The sequence below is a fragment of the Mirounga angustirostris genome, unplaced genomic scaffold, assembly GCF_029215605.1.
Source record: "Mirounga angustirostris isolate CCGP_5_RB_7025 unplaced genomic scaffold, mMirAng1.0.hap1 SCAF_2, whole genome shotgun sequence".
Taxonomy (NCBI): domain Eukaryota; kingdom Metazoa; phylum Chordata; class Mammalia; order Carnivora; family Phocidae; genus Mirounga; species Mirounga angustirostris.
In genome coordinates, this window is record NW_026991710.1 from 59,186,695 (window position 1) to 59,196,743 (window position 10,049).

The window sequence follows — 10,049 nt, forward strand, 5'->3', positions numbered from 1 at the left end:
GATGAGGAAGGGATGGAGGGAGGAAGAGGGAGCAGAGGAAGAGATATTGAGAGGAAGAAAGTGAGGAGAAAGAGGGGAAGGGAGGGCAGGGGAGGAGATTGAAATAAAGAAGAAGGAAGGAGGAAGCAGAAAAATAAGAATTAATGAGTTGGTTGAAATAGAAGAATACAAAGATTACAGTCATACCACTCACTGGTGACCCAAGCCTGATTTTTAAAAATTATCTATCTATCTATCTATCTATCTATCTATCTATCTATCTATCTATCATCTATCTATCATCATCATCTATCTATCTATCCATCCATCTACTGGGCAATAGATTTTTTTTTTTTAAATCATCCTATTTCGGGAAAAAACACATGAAGAGAAGACTGAATTCTGCCCCAAAGTCTCCAAGTTTCTCATTTTTTTTTTTATTCCTTCCACAACCAAGGAAATTCTGAGCCACCCAACTGGACAGAGTCAGTCTTATTTCTCAGAATCACAAGTTCTTGTTGCCCTTGGAACATGTGGCTCTTAATCAGCAGCAGGCTTGTAGGAGCAGTCCACCTCAGTGCTGGAGAGCGACTTCCCAGGCTTGCTCTCTTTTGGACAGTTTGGCGGACAGCCACTCCATCTAGACATGCTGGCGGAATTCAGCTGAATACGAGATAGTCTCTTCTCTTGTTTTCATCAATGGAAGAAACAAAATCAATCTTTCTTATTAGTACTTTTTTTTTTTTAACAATTTATGATCAGCACTGTTTATTTGCTCTTCTGATTACCTTTTAAAAAACATGCTTGGAAAGGCTGTGCTAAATGAGTTCTTCCAGGTCCTGAGATATTCCAAATGCATGTATACATTAAAACATTGTTTCCATACATGAATGAAATCTAGATTTGGACCTATAAAATCCTTCTGATAATAATTCAATTTTGGAGATAGATCTGGAGCCGTAAAGAAAGTTTCAAAATTTTTTCTATTATCAACATTAATGTCTGATGACTGATCAAGGAAGCATGCTCAGATTCGTTGATTAAACTTAAAACATAAAAAAAAAATGCTGCAACCATTGATTCACGTTCATGAGGGAGGGAGCATTTGGGCACTGTTCTAATGTCATCAGAATTTATATTCATCTGACATACATTTATACAGTCACATTAATCATTAAAATCTTCAGTGCTTCTGAACTACTTGGTAAATACCTGCTCCTCTGAGCCCCTGATGCCCCAGCTGCACTGTCCACTCTTTCAAAATCTTTGCACTATCTAGAAAAAAAAGATTTTTCATTTCCTTCCCAACCTTTCTAAATAGAAGACTGCAATGCCAACAATGCACAAAGCTCTTCTATTGCAATGATTCTTCTACTTTCATCACCCCACGAACTGTGGTGTGTCAGACCCTCCCCCAGAGCCAAGCTAGTTTCTGGCAGCGATTTGGTTGCTGGGGGAACCCAGTCACTCTCAGGACACTGAGGACTGTTCATGTACCCCAGGAGCCTGGTGTGTGTACATGGGTGTGGGAGGGAGGTCATTCAAAGGCCCCACTGCTTCCTTTCCTCCCTCTTCCCCAACCCCTCACTGCACGCCCTCTGCTACCTGTTGACTCATTTCATTCTCCATGACCCATCGCCTCCTCTGGAAGCAGTCCATGTTCTCCCCGCCTTCCCATTTCCTCTGCCTGCAGCTCTCAGCACAGAAATGCTTTCCTAAAGAGTTGAGTGATATCACATCCTTTTCCAAACTGTTTATCTTATCCCCAGCTCATGCTACACCCAGTAAGCTTAATTCCCTTTGTTCGAGAGATGTCCTTAACATTTGTTATGGAACCAAACTTATTTTAAATGCATTCTGACATCTTTGCTACTGAAAATAGTTCTCTGAAGAATGCTTAAGATAAAGAAAATGAAGTAGGTACTCTTATCCACCCACCGTCATTTATCTCTCTGATGAGTAAAGATTTTCACTGCTTCTGTTTGCCCCAAGAGGGGTACGCCTGTGGAAAACAAGGCTGCTCAGGTATCTCGGGTAATTAATGCCTCTCCTTCAGCATGTAATGGCTGGAGACCCACTGTAGTCCCTGGAAAAATAAAGGCCATTTTCTGATATTAAGTAGTTTTATGAGACAACATATATATTTTTGAGACAATATATTTAAATTTTTTTTAAAACTATAACTTTTTATATTTGTTGCAAAAAACAATTGAACACAGAAGTGGACAAGGAAAAAAAATCACCCTTAATGTAACCACCCAAGGATAAGCAAGGTTAACTTTGGGGACCACTTAGATCACATTTTCCAAATGAGTTTCTATGTTCTCATCTGGGTAGGTGGAGCTAGAAATGGGGGTGGAGATGAGAGAAGGACAATTATGACCAATGGCACCAAAGTATTTCTAAGTGGGTGGTAGGAGGCATACATCATTTCCTTGTCCATGCGAGGTGTCACAGCTGCCTCTGTAGAGAGTGGAGTAGGAAGGTAGGGGTGAAAGCAGAGGAGTGTATGTGATCCAAACTCTCCCATCCCTACATTCCCCTGGACACTTCCTCAAATGGTCAGAAAAGTCAAAGAATAAAATTTAATACAACTCACTATATTAAGTAATTCACCAAATCTCTTCTGGGAATACATGAGCCTGGTTCTCCTTGTGGATGTGACATGATCATGGATTATTTAACTTGGATACCAAATGGATCGTAGACCTTTCTATGCAGTTGAACCTGGGTGGCTGGATATGTCTGTAACTCTGCTTTTTCACAGATGACACAATTCCATGCAATTATTAGTCCTGCTTTATGATTGTTCTTAAGGGCTCCTAGGGAAATATATTATGCCCGAAAACGATTCTAGCCTCAAGGGGCTTTGCATTTGCTATTCCCTCTGCCTTGAACAATGTCCTCCTAAATCTTATTTCCTCATCATTCATCCATGCTCAAATGCATACCAAAGAGAACTTCCCAGACCCTTTCAGTATACAGTAGCCATGGTCACCCCACCCCTCTCGAACTCATTTCAAATGTTTTACCAACATTTGAAAGTACTGCCTTTATTTATACTTGTTTATTGTCTGTGTCCCTCCATTACAAGAAGAGCGGGGACCTCCTATGTCGAGTTCACTGCTCATCTCCAATGTCTAGAGAAGGACCTGGCACATGGTGCTTTTAAATATATTTATATTAAATAAATATTCATTAAATAATGAATGAGTGAAACAATATATGATACATTATACTAATAAAATAATTTCACTGAAAGCAGTGAATAAATCTTAAATGTTTGCAACTCTCTAGTCACTTGAATGCTGAAGCAAACAAAAGTAGAAAATTCTGGGTGAGCATATATGTGGATTACCCAGAAGATGAGTAGGTTCCAAGGGTTCTCTTTCATCTGCTTACTCATTTCCTTTCCCCAGATCCTCTTAATTTACACATGTGAAAACACTTGTACACTGTGATGTACTTTATAAACATAAGTGTTTTTATTTTTATTTCCAAGAGTCACCTTACGTTTGTCCTGCATCTTTGTTGAAGAGGACAACGATGGTTATGTTGGGGAGAACTGGAAGGCATAAATTGTCCAAAGGTACAGCACACGGAAGGGAACTGACCTTCACTGGATCAGGGGCAATCAGATCAGGGGCAATCACAGGTCTCAAAACAATCCTATGAAATACTCCTTGACATCTCCATTTGTCAGATGAGGAAACTGAGATTAAAAAAGTTTTGAGGGGCGCCTGGGTGGCTCAGTCATTAAGAGTCTGCCTTTGGCTCAGGTCATAATCCCAGGATCCTGGGATCGAGTCCCACATCTGGCTCTCTGCTCAGCGGGGAGCCTGCTTCTCCCTCTCCCTCTGCCCCTGCTGTGTTCCTTCTCTCTCTCTCTCTCTCTGTCAAATAAATAAATAAAATCTTAAAAAAAAAAAAGGTGTTGCATAGCCTGTTCAAATCATATAACATAACTAAAGCTAGTTTTGATTCCAAAGTTAATGTTTTCTGCTATTTCATGATGCTCCAGGATGGCAATGGTGTGTGAAAAAGGAGGCCCACTCTGTTACCACCGTTCCTCTCCTTACACCACATTATGTACAGTATCTAAACATGATGGCTTGTAACAATGCAATTCCTTGAATTATAGAGGAAAATGTCGATCACTTACTTCTTCTGGCATTTCATGAATGTGCCTCTCTCCCTGAGCTCTCATTTCCACTGTGCCTTTGACTTAATTTATGATCACCACTGTGAAGAAGAAAAGGAAGAAGGAAAAGGAGGAGAAGAGGGAGGAAGGGAAGGACAGAAGGAAGAAAGCAAATAGATTAAGGCTCTGGGCACCAGGGTTCTGACTATCATTTTTAAAAAAATCTTTTTGGCCTGTTTTATATAGACATCTATATCTCTTATTGTAGAAAATGAGACCAATGAGAGATAGATACATCTATCTATCTATCTATCTATCTATCTATCTATCTATCTATCTATCTATCTATCTATCATCTATCTATCTATCATCTATATCTATCTATCTATCTATCTATCTATCTATCTATCTATCTATCTATCTATCATCTATCTATCTATCTATCTATCATCTATCTATCTATCTATCTATCTATCTATCATCTATCTATCTATCTATCATCTATCTCTCATTTCCTCCATGTATATCTTGCACCAAAATATCTGGCTCAACATAGATCTAGATTTTGTGTTTTTTCTCTCACCACAAATATCACTCTCCCTTCATACAATTTCTGGCCTCCAATTTGCTTTTTATGGTCTTGTTGAACAACCTTTAACAGTGAGATTTTTTTGCCGTCTTTGTAACTATTTGTAGGAAATACTCGTATCTTTGAATAAGGTCAGGGAGAAGTTGGGATATGGAAGTGGAAAGGGTAAGATAGGAGGAGAAGAGAAGATGCTGAAGCTCAGTTTTAAATGAAAAACTTTGGAAAGACGTACAGTAACCTCACCACTACTTATAACTTAGCCCTCAATCAGGAGGACTATTACTTAAATGGGGCAGGGACTTCTAGCGTAACTGTGGCCATTTTAGTGTGGGATCTAAGCTTAAAATCCCACTGTAACTGGCCAGCACTTTGCTTGCACAGTCACTCTCCATAACCCCCATCCCTGTGCCATATACTAGAACCAGTTGTTTGTAGTGAGGTGGGGAGGCTTTTCTGTCCTTGGCCACCCTTGGGTGGTTTAACATCAAGCCATGTTTGGGGCTGGTTCTTCTCTGACTAGTGCCTCCTCTAGCTTTCCCTGATTATGGTAACTATGTGCTCAAATGTTCCAGCAGTTAAACCTTTATCTGGTTCATTCTCCTGAGACCCTGATTTGTGTCCTTCTTTCATATCCATCTGGAGTCTTTCTTTGCACTCCTGACCCCAGTTTGATGAGTTTTGATGCGGACAACAGATCCATGTAACCACCACCCAAAACCAGATGTGAAATGTTTTTATCACCCTAGAAAGTTCCTTAGTCCCCTTTCTAATCAATTCATCCCTTCCCCTGCTCCTAGAGCATCTACTTTCTGAATTATGACACTATAGATTAATTTTGCTTGTTCTTGAACCTCACATAATTTAAACCTTATAGTATTTAAACTTTTGTGTCTGGCTGTTTTCACCTGAAATGCTTTTGAGGTTCAGCCATGATATTGTATGTATCCTTCCACCATACAAATACACCACAGATTGTTTATCTTTTCTTCTGTTGATGGACGTTAGTCTGTTTCCAGTGTAGGACAATCACAAAGATGGCTGTAACAGTCAGTAAATACAGAGCAGTGGAATTGCTGGGGCATAAGTTAGATGTGTGTTTGCCTTTATTAGAAAGTGCCCAACTATTCTCCGTGGTAGCTGCACCATTTTACAACCTGCCCCCACAGCAATATAGGAGAGATCTAGTTGGTCTACATCATTGCCAACACATTGTGTTGTCAGTGTTTTCAATTTTAGCCATTCTCATGAGCACGAAATGGTATCTCATTGTGGTTTGTGGTTTTAATTTTCATTTCTTTGACAACTAATGGTATTGAGTACCTTTTCATTCATGTATTCCTCATTCATATATTCTTTTCATTCATGTATTCCTCATTCATATATTCTTTGTGCAATGCCTTTTCAATAGTCATTATTTTGTTTAGTTGCTCATTTTTGTATTGCTGGTTTGATTGAAATTTTTTGTGTATTCTAGATACAAATTCTTTGTCAGATATATGTATCATAAATATATGTATATAATTTTTTAAAGATTTTATTTATTTATTTGACAGAGAGAGACACAGCAAGAGAGGGAACACAAGCAGGGGGAGTGGGAGAGGGAGAAGCAGGCTTCCCGCGGAGCAGGGAGCCCGATGCAGGGCTCGATCCCAGGACCCTGGGACCATGACCTGAGCTGAAGGCAGATGCTTAATGACTGAGCCACCCAGGTGCCCCTATCATAAATATATTTTTCTAGTCTTTGGCTTATCTATTCATTTTCTTAGTGGTGACTTTTGAGACTTAGAAATTTTGAACAGGTCTAAAGCATTATTTTTTTTTCTTTTATGATTTAGTGTTTTTGTGTTCTATCCAAAAAATCTTTACCTATGCCAAGGTCTTAAAGATATTTTCACATGTTTTCTTTTAGAATAGCACGATCTTAATAGAACTTTCTTGGATGATTGAACTTTCTGCCATAGCTGCCCTATTCAATACAGTAGTCTCTAGGCATATCTAGCTCATAAGCACTTTAAATGTGCCTAGATGGTTACCAGGGGAAAGGGAAGTGAGAGGATGGGCAAAATGGGTGAAGGGGAGTGGGAGATCCAGGCTTCCAGTTATGGAATGAATAAGTCATGGGAATAAGATACGGCATAGGAAATATAGTCAATGGGATTGTAATAGCATTGTATGGGGATGGATGGTAGCTACACTTGTGAACACAGGCATAACATGCAGACTTGTCAAATCACTATGTTGTAACCTGAAATTAATGAACATTTTGTGTCAACTTTGCTTCAGTTAAAAAAAAGAGAGAGAGAGGGACAAAAAAATTGCCTAGTATGATTGAGGAACTGATTTTTGGATTTTTTAAAAATTTAAATAGACATATATATTAGTGACTACTAAATAGAGCAATTCAAAAAGTTTTCAGGTTCTGCATTTTATATTTAGATCTAGAATGAATCTAGACTTAATCTTCATGTGTGAAGTAAGAAAGAATCCTAGTTCATTTTTATTTCCATATGGATATCTAGTTATTACAGCAAGACTTGTCAAAAAGACTTTTCTTGCCCCCTTGGATTGATTTAGCACCTTGGTGGAAAAATCAATTGACTGTATAAGTGTGGATAAAAAAAATTCTTAATAATCTGTATAAATATTTTTTTTAGCACTGTTATGCTCTAGGCAGTGTTCTAAGCCCTAGGAAAACAAGGAGTCCTTTATTAAGTATCAATCAAGATGCTATTACCCCATTCTCATTAAGATCTCAGTGCAATCAGGAATGACAGTCATAGAAATCTGCAATATGGTGGTACATGGTAGGTGAAATACAGGGGGCTTGAGATACATGTGGAAGGTTCATGCAACCTGGATTTGGGGGGCAAAGTCATGGGAGGTTACCTTAGAGGAATTAGTGTCTAATTGAAGGCTGAAAAAAATGTATCATCAAATAAGAAAATATATATTAGGTAAAAGAAGAAGAAGAAAGCATCTAAGCAAGTAGTCTTTGCTTTATTTTAGTTAACTTTCACGATAATCTATTGAGGAACACTAACACCACCATTCTGGAGACAAGTAAATTGAGGCAGTCAAAGATTAAATAACTTACCAAGTTATATATGTAGTAAGTAAAAATACCAAGATTCTAAAACAGACTGCTACCCACCCAGAAGCCAGGCTCTTAAACCATACTCAATAATGCTCATATTATTTGATACTTATTCTTTTATTCTGTATTCTTTTATTTTATTTTTTAAAACCATGCTGTTTATTAGAGCTCCAGACCTTATTCATCTTATTATTTTTTTAAGATTTTATTTATTTATTTGACAGAGAGAGAGAGGGAACACAAGCAGGGGGAGTGGGAGAGGGAGAAGCAGGCTCCCCGCGGAGCAGGGAGTCGGATGCAGGGCTTGATCCCAGGACCCTGGGATCATGACCTGAGCCGAGGGCAGACGCTTAACGACTGAGCCACCCAGACGCCCCCCTTATTCATCTTATAACTGAAAGCTTGTATCCTTTGACCTACATCTCCCCATTTCCCCCATTCCCCCCACCTTTAGCAACTACTCTATTTCTGTTCTACTCTACTCTATTTCTGAGTTCAGCTTTTTTAGATTCTGCAAATAAATGAAATCATACAGCATTTGTCTTTTTCTGTCTGACTTATTCTACTTAGCATAATGCACCTCAAGGTCCCTCCATGTTGTCATTTGCAAAATAGGATTTTCTTCCATTGCATGTATTTATAATATATATATATATGCATGTGGGTATATATCTATATATAGATAGATATATACACACTGATACACATTACATACTTTCTTTATCCATTTATCTATCAGTGGACCCTTGGGTTGTTTCCATGTCTTGGCTTATGTGCTGTACTAAATGTGGGCAGTGGAGATACCTCTTCAAAATAGTGATTTCATTTCTTTTGGATATATATCTAAGAGTGGGATTGTTGGATCATATGGTAGCTCTATTTTTAGTTTTTTGGGAAACCCCCATACTCTTTTCCATAGTGGCTGCACCAACTTACACTCCCACCAATGGTGCACAAGGGATCCCTTTTCTCCACATCCTCGCCAACACCTGCTACCTGTTGTGTGTTTGCTAATTATCATTCTAATAGGTATGAAATGATATCCCATTGAGGTTTTGATTTGCATTTCCCTGATGATTAGTAATATTCTATATTATTTAAATAAATATATATATTAAAGAAGAATAAGGAATATAAGCCTCCCCCCTTTTATTTTAAGTAGGCTCCATGCCCAGCATGGAACCCAATGTGGGGCTTGACCTCATCACCCTGAGATCAAGACCTGAGCTGAAATCAAGAGTTGGATGCTTAACCAACTGAGCTACCCAGGCACCCTGGAGCAGAAGCCCTTCTAATTGTTAGATCCTTCCATCAAGAATCAAGATACCTTTTTTTTCTTGACTAAAAATTATCTCCGTCAACACTTTAGCCAAAAGCTCAAGCTTCCTCTCTAATAATATTAAAGAATTTTAAGTTAGAAAGTTCTACAGATGTCAGACAATTCTGTGTCCACTGAAGATTGATCAAATCTTTTAACCTGAGTTAAGTAAGTATCATACCTGCAGTCTGAATTTGGTCTTTTCTCATTCTTCTCATTCACACTTTGATATTGTGATAAAAGTTCTGGTTTTAAAGAGTCTGATGCTCCATCCCAAAGCCATATTCCAGGCTACTGTAGGGAAGAGAAACCAGTTCACAGAGTACATAATGAGTCCCTGAGTTATCAAGAGCTGGTTGTAATAACCTAAGAATAGCATGTAACTCACTTCTAAGTCGTTGGTGTTAGCTCTATAGTGCTGACAACAGGGAAGGTAAACAGTCAACACAGGGCTGTGACTCAGACAGAATACACGGTATGTTTATAGAAAGCCAAGTCTAGCTCTTTCTTTGTATCCCACATAGTTCCTCCTTATGCTGAGCTCCTTTGAAGTCAATTAAAGCTCTGTGATAGAAATGCATTAAGAAACATGTAGAAGAAAACAATAAATGTGACAGTAAGTGGTTTAAACAACAATCATTTGGGGATAAAATCATTATGTCTAATTAGGAATCTATCTCAAATAATTTACTAACATCATGCAGGTGACAATTAGACTAAAGCTAGAGAATGGATGCCCAGGTGTTCTTTCTTTTTTACCAAGTTCTTTATATAATTACATCTATGTTATAAATATGCTTTTGTTTGATATTTATAATAAATTTTGAAATAACATGGAAATATTTGATAATAAAAATGGAAAAATGTATCACATCACAGTTCCCATTTAAAGATACATGGATACATTTTAATTCTGTCCTTTTGCATT

General features: G+C 38.2%; 1 long non-coding RNA gene across 1 annotated transcript; it reads right to left on the reverse strand.

Annotated features, from left to right (window-relative positions):
* Nucleotides 1-307: 307 nt before the first annotated feature.
* LOC123847606 (uncharacterized) lies at nt 308-9,429 on the reverse strand. The gene is made up of 4 exons (XR_006791577.3): nt 9,303-9,429; nt 4,142-4,221; nt 1,918-2,065; nt 308-665 (listed from the first exon to the last, which is right to left on the reverse strand). It is a non-coding gene; the product is annotated as an uncharacterized LOC123847606 (long non-coding RNA).
* Nucleotides 9,430-10,049: the final 620 nt, after the last annotated feature.